Below are 8,472 nucleotides of genomic sequence, written 5' to 3' on the forward strand. Positions count from 1 at the left end.
CAGCTCTGGACCAAGCGGACCCAATAGACATCTACAGAACTCTCCATCCCAAATAAACAGAATATACATTCTTCTCAGCACCATATTGTACTTATTCTAAAATTGACGAGGTAATTGAAAGTAAAACACTCCTGAGCAAATGCAAAAGAATGGAAATCATAACCAACAATCTTTCAGACCACAGTGCAATCAAGTTAGAACTCAGGATTAAGAATCTCACTCAAAACTGCACAACTGAGTCCCTGGGCAGCGGGAGGGCCCAGGGCAGTGCCGGTGGCCGGTGGCGGGTGCCAGCAGCGCGTGGTGGGCATGGCGGGTGCGGGGCTGCGGGGGGCCGCTGGGCTCTGGCTGCTGTGTGGAGGCCACGGCCGGCAGCGAGCTGCCTCGTCCTGGCCCTCCTGCCCTGGCTGCGGACCCCCAGGTCCCGGCGCCCACTGCCTTGGCGCCCCGCTCCGCTCCCACCCAGGCACCCGCAGGCGGCGCCGACCTCAGCGCGCACCTATGGGCTCACTACCAGGACGTGAGGAGACTGGTGCATGACCTCCTGCCCCCCGAAGTCTGCAGTCTCCTGAACCCAGCAGCCATCTATGCCAACAAGGAGATCAGCCTGCGTGACGTTGAGGTCTATGGCTTTGACTACGACTACACTCTGGCCCAGTATGCAGATGCACTGCACCCCGAGATCTTCGGCGCCGCCCGTGACATCCTGATCGAGCACTACAAGTACCCAGGGGGGATTCGGAAGTATGACTACAACCCCAGCTTTGCCATCCGTGGCCTCCACTATGACATTCAGAAGAGCCTTCTGATAAAGATTGACGCCTTCCACTACGTGCAGCTGGGGACAGCCTACAGGGGCCTCCAGCCTGTGCCAGATGAGGAAGTGATCGAGCTGTATGGGGGCACCCAGCACATCCCACTATACCAGATGAGTGGCTTCTATGGCAAGGGTCCCTCCATTAAGCAGTTCATGGACATCTTCTCGCTGCCGGAGATGGCTCTGCTGTCCTGCGTGGTGGACTACTTCCTGGGCCACAGCCTGGAGTTTGACCAAGCGCACCTCTACAAGGATGTGACAGACGCCATCCTAGAAGTGCATGTGAAGGTCCTCATGTACCAGTGGATCGAGCAGGACATGGAGAAGTACATCCTGAGAGGGGACGAGACGTTTGCCGTCCTGAGTTGCCTGGTGGCCCATGGGAAACAGCTGTTCCTCATCACCAACAGTCCTTTCAGCTTCGTAGACTAAGGGATGCGGCACACGGTGGGTCCCGATTGGCGCCAGCTCTTCGATGTGGTCATTGTCCAGGCAGACAAGCCCAGCTTTTTCACTGATCGGCGCAAGCCTTTCAGAAAACTCGATGAGAAGGGCTCGCTTCAGTGGGACCCGATCACCCGCTTGGAAAAGGGCAAGATCTATCGGCAGGGAAACCTGTTTGACTTCCTTCGCTTGACGGAATGGCGTGGCCCCCGCGTGCTCTACTTCGGGGACCACCTCTATAATGACCTGGTGGATCTCATGCTGCGGCAGGGCTGGCGCAGGGGCGCCTTCATCCCTGAGCTGGAGCGTGAGATCCGCATCATCAACACAGAGCAGTACATGCACTGGCTGACGTGGCAGCAAGCACTCAGGGGGCTGCTGGAGCGCATGCAGACCTATCAGGACGCGGAGTCCAGGCAGGTGCTAGCTGCCCGGATGAAAGAAGGGCAGGAGCTGAGGTGCGTCACCAAGGCCATGTTCAGCGCGCAGTTTGGCAGCATCTTCCGCACCTTCCACAACCCCACCTACTTCTTGAGATGCCTCGTGCACTTCTCTGACCTCTACATGGCCTCCCTCAGCTGCCTGCTCAACTACCGTGTGGACTTCACCGTCTACCTGCGCCCCACCCCGCTGCAGCAGGAGGCGCCCCTCTGGATGGACCAGCTCTGCACCAGCTGCATGAAGATGCCCTTCCTTGGAGACATGGCCCACATCCGCTGAGGGCGCCTTTATTGTCCCGGACAGGCCCCCAGCCCCTCCTGCCCTGTCCACCCTGGGCGTCCACCCAGACAAGCAATAAAAGTGGTCTCCTCCCCAAAAAAACAAAACAACAACAACAACAACAAAAACCGCACAACTACATGGAAACTGAACAACCTGCTCCTGAATGACTACTGGGTAAATAACAAAATTAAGGCAGAAATAAATAAGTTCTTTGAAACCAATGAGAACAAAGACACAATGTACCAGAATATCTGGGACACACATAAAGCAGTGTTTGAGATGCTATAGCAGTGTTTAGATGAACATCGATGTGAAAATCCTTAATAAAATACTGGCAAACCGAATCCAGCAGCACATCAAAAAACTTATCCACCTCGGTCAAGTCCACTTCTTCCCTGGGATGCAAGGCTGGTTCAATATATGCAAATCAATAAACTTAATCCATCTCATAAACAGAACCAATGACAAAAGCCACATGATCTTATCTGCATCTGAATAGATGCAGAAAAGGCCTTTGATAAATTTCAATACCCCTTTATCCTAAAAACTTTCAACAAACTAGATATTGATGGAACGTATCTCAAAATAATAAGAGCTATTTATGGCAAACCCACAGCCAATATCATACTGAGTGGGCAAAACCTGGAAGCATGCCGTTTGAAAACCGGCACAAGGAAAGGAAGGCCTCTCTCAACACTCCTATTCAACATAGTATTGGAAGTTTCGGCCAGGGCAATCGGGCAAAAGAAAGAAATAAAGGGTATTCAAATAGGACAAGAGGAAGTCAAATTGTCTTTGTTTGCACATGACATGATTGTACATTTAGAAAACCCATTGTCTCAGCCCAAATCTCATTAAGCTGATAAGCAGATTTGGCAAAGTCTCAGGATACAAAATCAATGTGCAAAAATCACAAGCATTCCTATCCACCAATAATAGACAGAGAGCAAAATCATGAGCAAACTCCCAGTCACAATTGATACAAAGAGAGTAAAATACCTAAGACTTATCCCTTTTTATTTCCCCATATACACCGAACTGTCAGCCATATCAAAAGAACCATACCGTGATCTTTTTTTGTTTTTTTGCCATGGTGCCATTGCACATCCCCCTGAACATCTTTGTCCTTCTCTTTCACTTGGCTTACTCTCACTTATAAAGGCTGAGATCAAGAATCTTCAGGTAAACCTTTGATCCACTATGACTGTCTTAGGAGAGCCCCCTTTGCAACCACATTTCCTCTACTTACCTCCATTATAACCCTGTCTGTACTATCTTTGTAATTGTGGGTTCCTCATAACTGTCTCTGCCACTTGTGTGTAAGTTCCTTAAAATCAGCCTGTATGCCCAGTGTTAGGATTCTCTGTGAGGCATAACAGACACTCAGTATATGCATGCAGAAACCTGGTCAGTACAGGGAAGCAGAAACATCCCTAAGCATGAGGACAGACCTTTTCAACAAGAGGGCTATTTGCCCCTGAGCCCCTTTGGACATTAGCCTTATTTCCTTGATCCCAATTCACAGAAACTTTAGAATTATTTTTATCTGTGTTTTCTTTTTCTAATCATAGACTTTTTCTTTCTGGTTCTACTTAATTTACCTAAACTGGATCACACCTGCTCACGCAGTTGCAGTTGAAATTTTTATTGAAATTCTTAAAACAGTCAGGAGTGAACCATGTTTTATATACAACATACTCAAGCGTTGTAATAGGTTCAAATATGATAAATGATCTTTATTTTGGAAAATATTAGAAAAAATTCTAACATTTTATAAGGCACTATCTCTTATATTGCAATTTTACTATCTTTTACATCAGTATCTGGAGCCATGCTACATTTTAAAGATCATCTTTTTATATTTTTCAATGCTGGGATATTATAAAGAATGAGGTTGTATTTTGATTGGTAAGGACCAGAACACAGTTTCTCTAGAAATTAGTACTGGGATTCATATATGGGTATCTAGTCATGCAAATATTTTCTGGTCATGCAAATGTTTCCCTTATAATTTTTAAAATATTTTACTGAATTGTCACTTTTGTTACATGTTCACATGCAATTTGTTTCAATCTAGAAAAATTACACTAAAAATTAAAAACAAATTGACAGTCGTATTAAAAGCCAAATTTAGATTTGTTTGGCTTTTATAACCAATTTTTGCTAAAATTTTTAGTAATAGCAAGCCAAAATTCATGCAACATACTGTAGAGAGATAAAATTATTTTTATAATAATATATTATAAAACATATATGTAAACATCAACTGTTTTTATTTGAGGATCTTCTGTTTCAAGTCTTGTAGAACATTTTGCCTCCTGCCTAAATTAAACTGTTGTAACAACATTAGATGGCACCGCCATCAAATTAGTTGTAAGATTAAATTTACATGTGTTTCAGCAAGATGTTTCCTCTTTGGTCAGATCAAGAAATGTCTAACATAATTTCTGAAATACTTGCAAGAATATATACAAAAATGTTATTTTTGGTTAACAATCGTATACATTTATGAGGCACAGTGTGATGTTTTAATAGATGTATACAATGTGGAATGATTAAATCAAGCTAATTAACATATTCTTCACATTGTTTACCTATATTTTTATGGTGAGACATTTGGAATTTACTCTCTTAACTATTTTGAAATACTTAATACAATATTATTGACTATAGTCACCCCGCTGTGCAAAAGACCTCAACACCTATTCCTCCTATGTGAATCTTTGTACCCGTTGATCAGCAACTCCCCATTCCTATCCTCCCACCCTCCACCACCTACAGCCTCTGATAACCATCATTTTACTTTCTACTTCTATGAGTTCAGCTTTGTTACATTCCACGTGTTAGTGAGATCATGACGTATTTCTCTTTCTGTTCCTGGTTTATTTCACTTAGCATAGTGTCCTTCAGATTTATCCATGTTGTCCCCAATAACAGGAATTCCTTGCCTTTTAAGGCTGACTAGTATTCCATTGTATATTTAGACCATAGTTTCTTTATCCATTTGTCCATTGATGAACATTTGGGTTTAATCCATATCTTGGCTATTGTGAATATGCCACAATGAACATGAATGTGCAAAGATCTCTTCAACATATTGATTTTACTTTCTTTGGATATAGATGCAGAAATGGGATTACTGGATCACATGGTAGTTCTCTTTTTAGTTTTTTGAGGAACATCTATAAGGTTTTCCATAATGACTGTACTAATTTACATTCCCACCAATAATATACAAGCATAATTCATTTTGCCTTATCATACTTTGCTTTATTGTGCTTCACAGATACTTTTTTTTTTTTTGCAAATTGGAAGTTTGTGCAAAGACTGCATTGAGCAAGTCTATTGGTGACAGTATGTGCTCACTTTGTATCTCTGTGTTACATTTTGATCATTCTTGAACTATCTATACATTTTAAATTATTATTATATCTGTTATGGTGATCTGTGATGAGTTATCTTTTTTTTTTTTTTTTTTTTCCCCCCCGAGATGGAGTCTTGCTTTGTCACCCAGGCTGGAGTACAGTGGCATGATCTCGGCTCACCACAAACTCTGCCTCCTGGGTTCAATCTATTCTCCTGCCTCAGCCTCCTGAGTAGCTGGGATTACAGGCACCTGCCACCACACCTGGCTAATTTTATTTTATTTTATTTTTTTAATTTATTATTATTATTATACTTTAACTTCTAGGGTACATGTGCATAACGTGCAGGTTTGTTACATATGTATACTTGTGCCATGTTGGTGTGCTGCACCCATCAACTTGTCAGCACCCATCAACTCGTCATTTACATCAGGTATAACTCCCAATGCAACAGACATTTCTCAAAAGAAGACATGCATACAGCCAACAGACACATGAAAAAAATGCTCATCATCACTGGCCATCAGAGAAATGCAAATCAAAACCACAATGAGATACCATCTCACACCAGTTAGAATGGCAATCATTAAAAAGTCAGGAAACAACAGGTGCTGGAGAGGATGTGGAGAAATAGGAACACTTTTACACTGGGATTGTAAATTAGTTCAACCATTATGGAAAACAGTATGGAGATTCCTCGAGGATCTAATTTTTGTATTTTTAGTAGAGATGGGATTTTCCCATGTTGGCCAGGCTGCTCTTGAACCCCTGACCTTGTGATCTGCCCGCCTCGGCCTCCCAAAGTGCTGGGATTACAGGCATGAGCCACTGGGCCCGGCCGATAAGTTATCTTTGATATTACTATTGTAATTGTTTGGAGCACCATGAATTGCACTCATATAAGATGGTGAATTTAATCAATAAATGTTGTGTATGTTCTGACTGCTCCACCAATGGGCCATTCCCCCACCTCTTTCCTTCTCCTCAAGCATTCCTAATCCTTGAGACACATAGCAGAAAATTAGACCAATTAATAACCCAGCAAGGACTGTAAGTATTCAAGTAAAAGAAACAGTTACATGTCTCAAAAGCTACAAATGATTAAGCTTAGTGAGGAAGGCATGTTGAAAACTGCCATACGCTGAAAGGTAGGCCTCTTGTGCCAAATCATCAGCAAAGTTGTGAATAAAAGGAAAAGTTCTAGAAGGAAATTCAAAATGCTACTCCAGTGAATACACAAATGATAAGAAAGCAAAACAGCCTCATTGCTGATAGGGAGAAAGTTGGAGTGATCTTAATAGAAGATCAAACCAGTCACAACATTCCCTCAAGCCAGAGCCTAATCCAAAGAAAGGCCCTAACTCTGTTCAATACTAAGAAGTCTGAGAGAAGTAAGGAAGCTGCAGAATAAAAGTTTAAAGGTAGCAGAGGCTGGTTCATGAAGTTTTGGGAAAGACACTTATCCATAACATGTAAGTGTAAGGTGAAGCATCAAGTGCTGATGGAGAAACTGCAGCAAGTTGTCCAGAGGACGTATCTAAGATAAGTGCTGAAAGTGACTACACCAAAGAACAGATTTTTAATGTAGATGAAATAGCCTTATATTGGAAGAAGGTATCATCTGAGACTTTCATAACTAGAGAAAAAAAAGTCAATGGTTGGCTCTAAACCTTTAAAGAACAGGTTCTCTTGTTAGGGGCTAATGAAGCTGGGGATTTTAAGTTAAAGCCAACGTTCTCTTATCATTCTGAAAATCTTAAGGGTTCTGTAATTGTGCTAAATTTACTCTGCCTGTGCTCTATAGATGGAACAACAAAACCTGCATGATAGTACATTTATTTGTAGCATGGTGTACTGAATATTTTAAGCCCACTGTTGAGACCTGCTTCTCAGAAAAATAGATTTCTTTGAAAACATTACTGCTCACTGACAATGCACCTGGTCGCCTAAGAGCTCCAACAGAGATTTACAAGGAGATTAATGTTGTTTTTCACATCTGCTAACACAACATCTATTCTGCAGGTCATGGATCAAAGCATTATTTTGACTGTCAGGTATTATTATTTAATGAATACATTTTGTAAGACTATAGTTACCATAGATAGTGATTTCTCTGATGGATCTGGGCAAAGTAAATTCAAAACCTACTGGAAAGAATTCATTATTCTAGATGTCATTAAGAATATTTGAGATTTACAGGAGAAGGAAGATATTAGCCTTACCATGAGTTTGGAAGAAGTTGATTCCTGCCCTCGTGGATAATTTTGAGAAGGTGAAGACTTCAGTGGAAGAAGTAACTGCAGATGTGGTGGAAATAGCAGGATAAGTAGAAATAGAGGTGGAGCCTGAAGAGGTGATTGAATTGCTGCAGTTTCATGATAAAACTTGAATAGATAAAGTGTTGCTTCTTATGATTAAGCAAAGAGAGTGATTTTTGAGATGGGAACTACTCCTGCTGAAGATGCTGTGAACATTATTGAAATGGTGACAAAAACTAAAATATTGCATAAACTTAGTTGATAAGACAGCATCAGGTTTTGAGAGGATTGACTTCAAATTTGAAAGAGGGTGTACTGTGAATCAAAAGCTATCAAATGATCAAAAGCTATCACATGATAGGATGAGAGGAAGTCAAATTGTCTCTGTGTGCAGATGATATGATAGTATATTTAGAAAACCCCATCATCTCAGTTCAAAAACTCCTTAAGCTGATAAGCAACTTCAGCAGTCTCAGGATACAAAGTCAGTATGCAAAAATCACAAGAATTCCTATATACCAATATTAGACACACAGAGAGCCAAATCATGAGTGAACTCCCATTCACAATTGCTACAAAGACAATGAAATACCTAGGAGTACAACTTACAGGGGATGTGAAGGACCTCTTCAAGAAGAACTACAAACCACTGCTCAAGGAAATAAGAGAGGACACAAAGAAATGGAAAAAGATTCCATGCTCATGGATAGGAAGAATCAATATCGTGAAAATGGCCATACTGCTCAAAGTAATTTATAGATTCAATGCTATCCCCATCAAGCTACCACTGACTTTCTTCATAGAATTAGAAAAAACTACTTTAAATTTCATATGGAACCAAAAAGAGCATGTATAGCCAAGACAA

General features: G+C 41.7%; 1 pseudogene; it reads left to right on the forward strand.

The window, feature by feature from the left end:
- The first annotated feature begins 267 nt into the window (after positions 1 to 267).
- On the forward strand, positions 268 to 2,088 carry LOC706711 (5'-nucleotidase domain-containing protein 2 pseudogene; annotated as a pseudogene).
- Positions 2,089 to 8,472: the final 6,384 nt, after the last annotated feature.

This window comes from Macaca mulatta, chromosome 12 (assembly GCF_049350105.2).
Source record: "Macaca mulatta isolate MMU2019108-1 chromosome 12, T2T-MMU8v2.0, whole genome shotgun sequence".
Lineage (NCBI taxonomy): Eukaryota > Metazoa > Chordata > Mammalia > Primates > Cercopithecidae > Macaca > Macaca mulatta.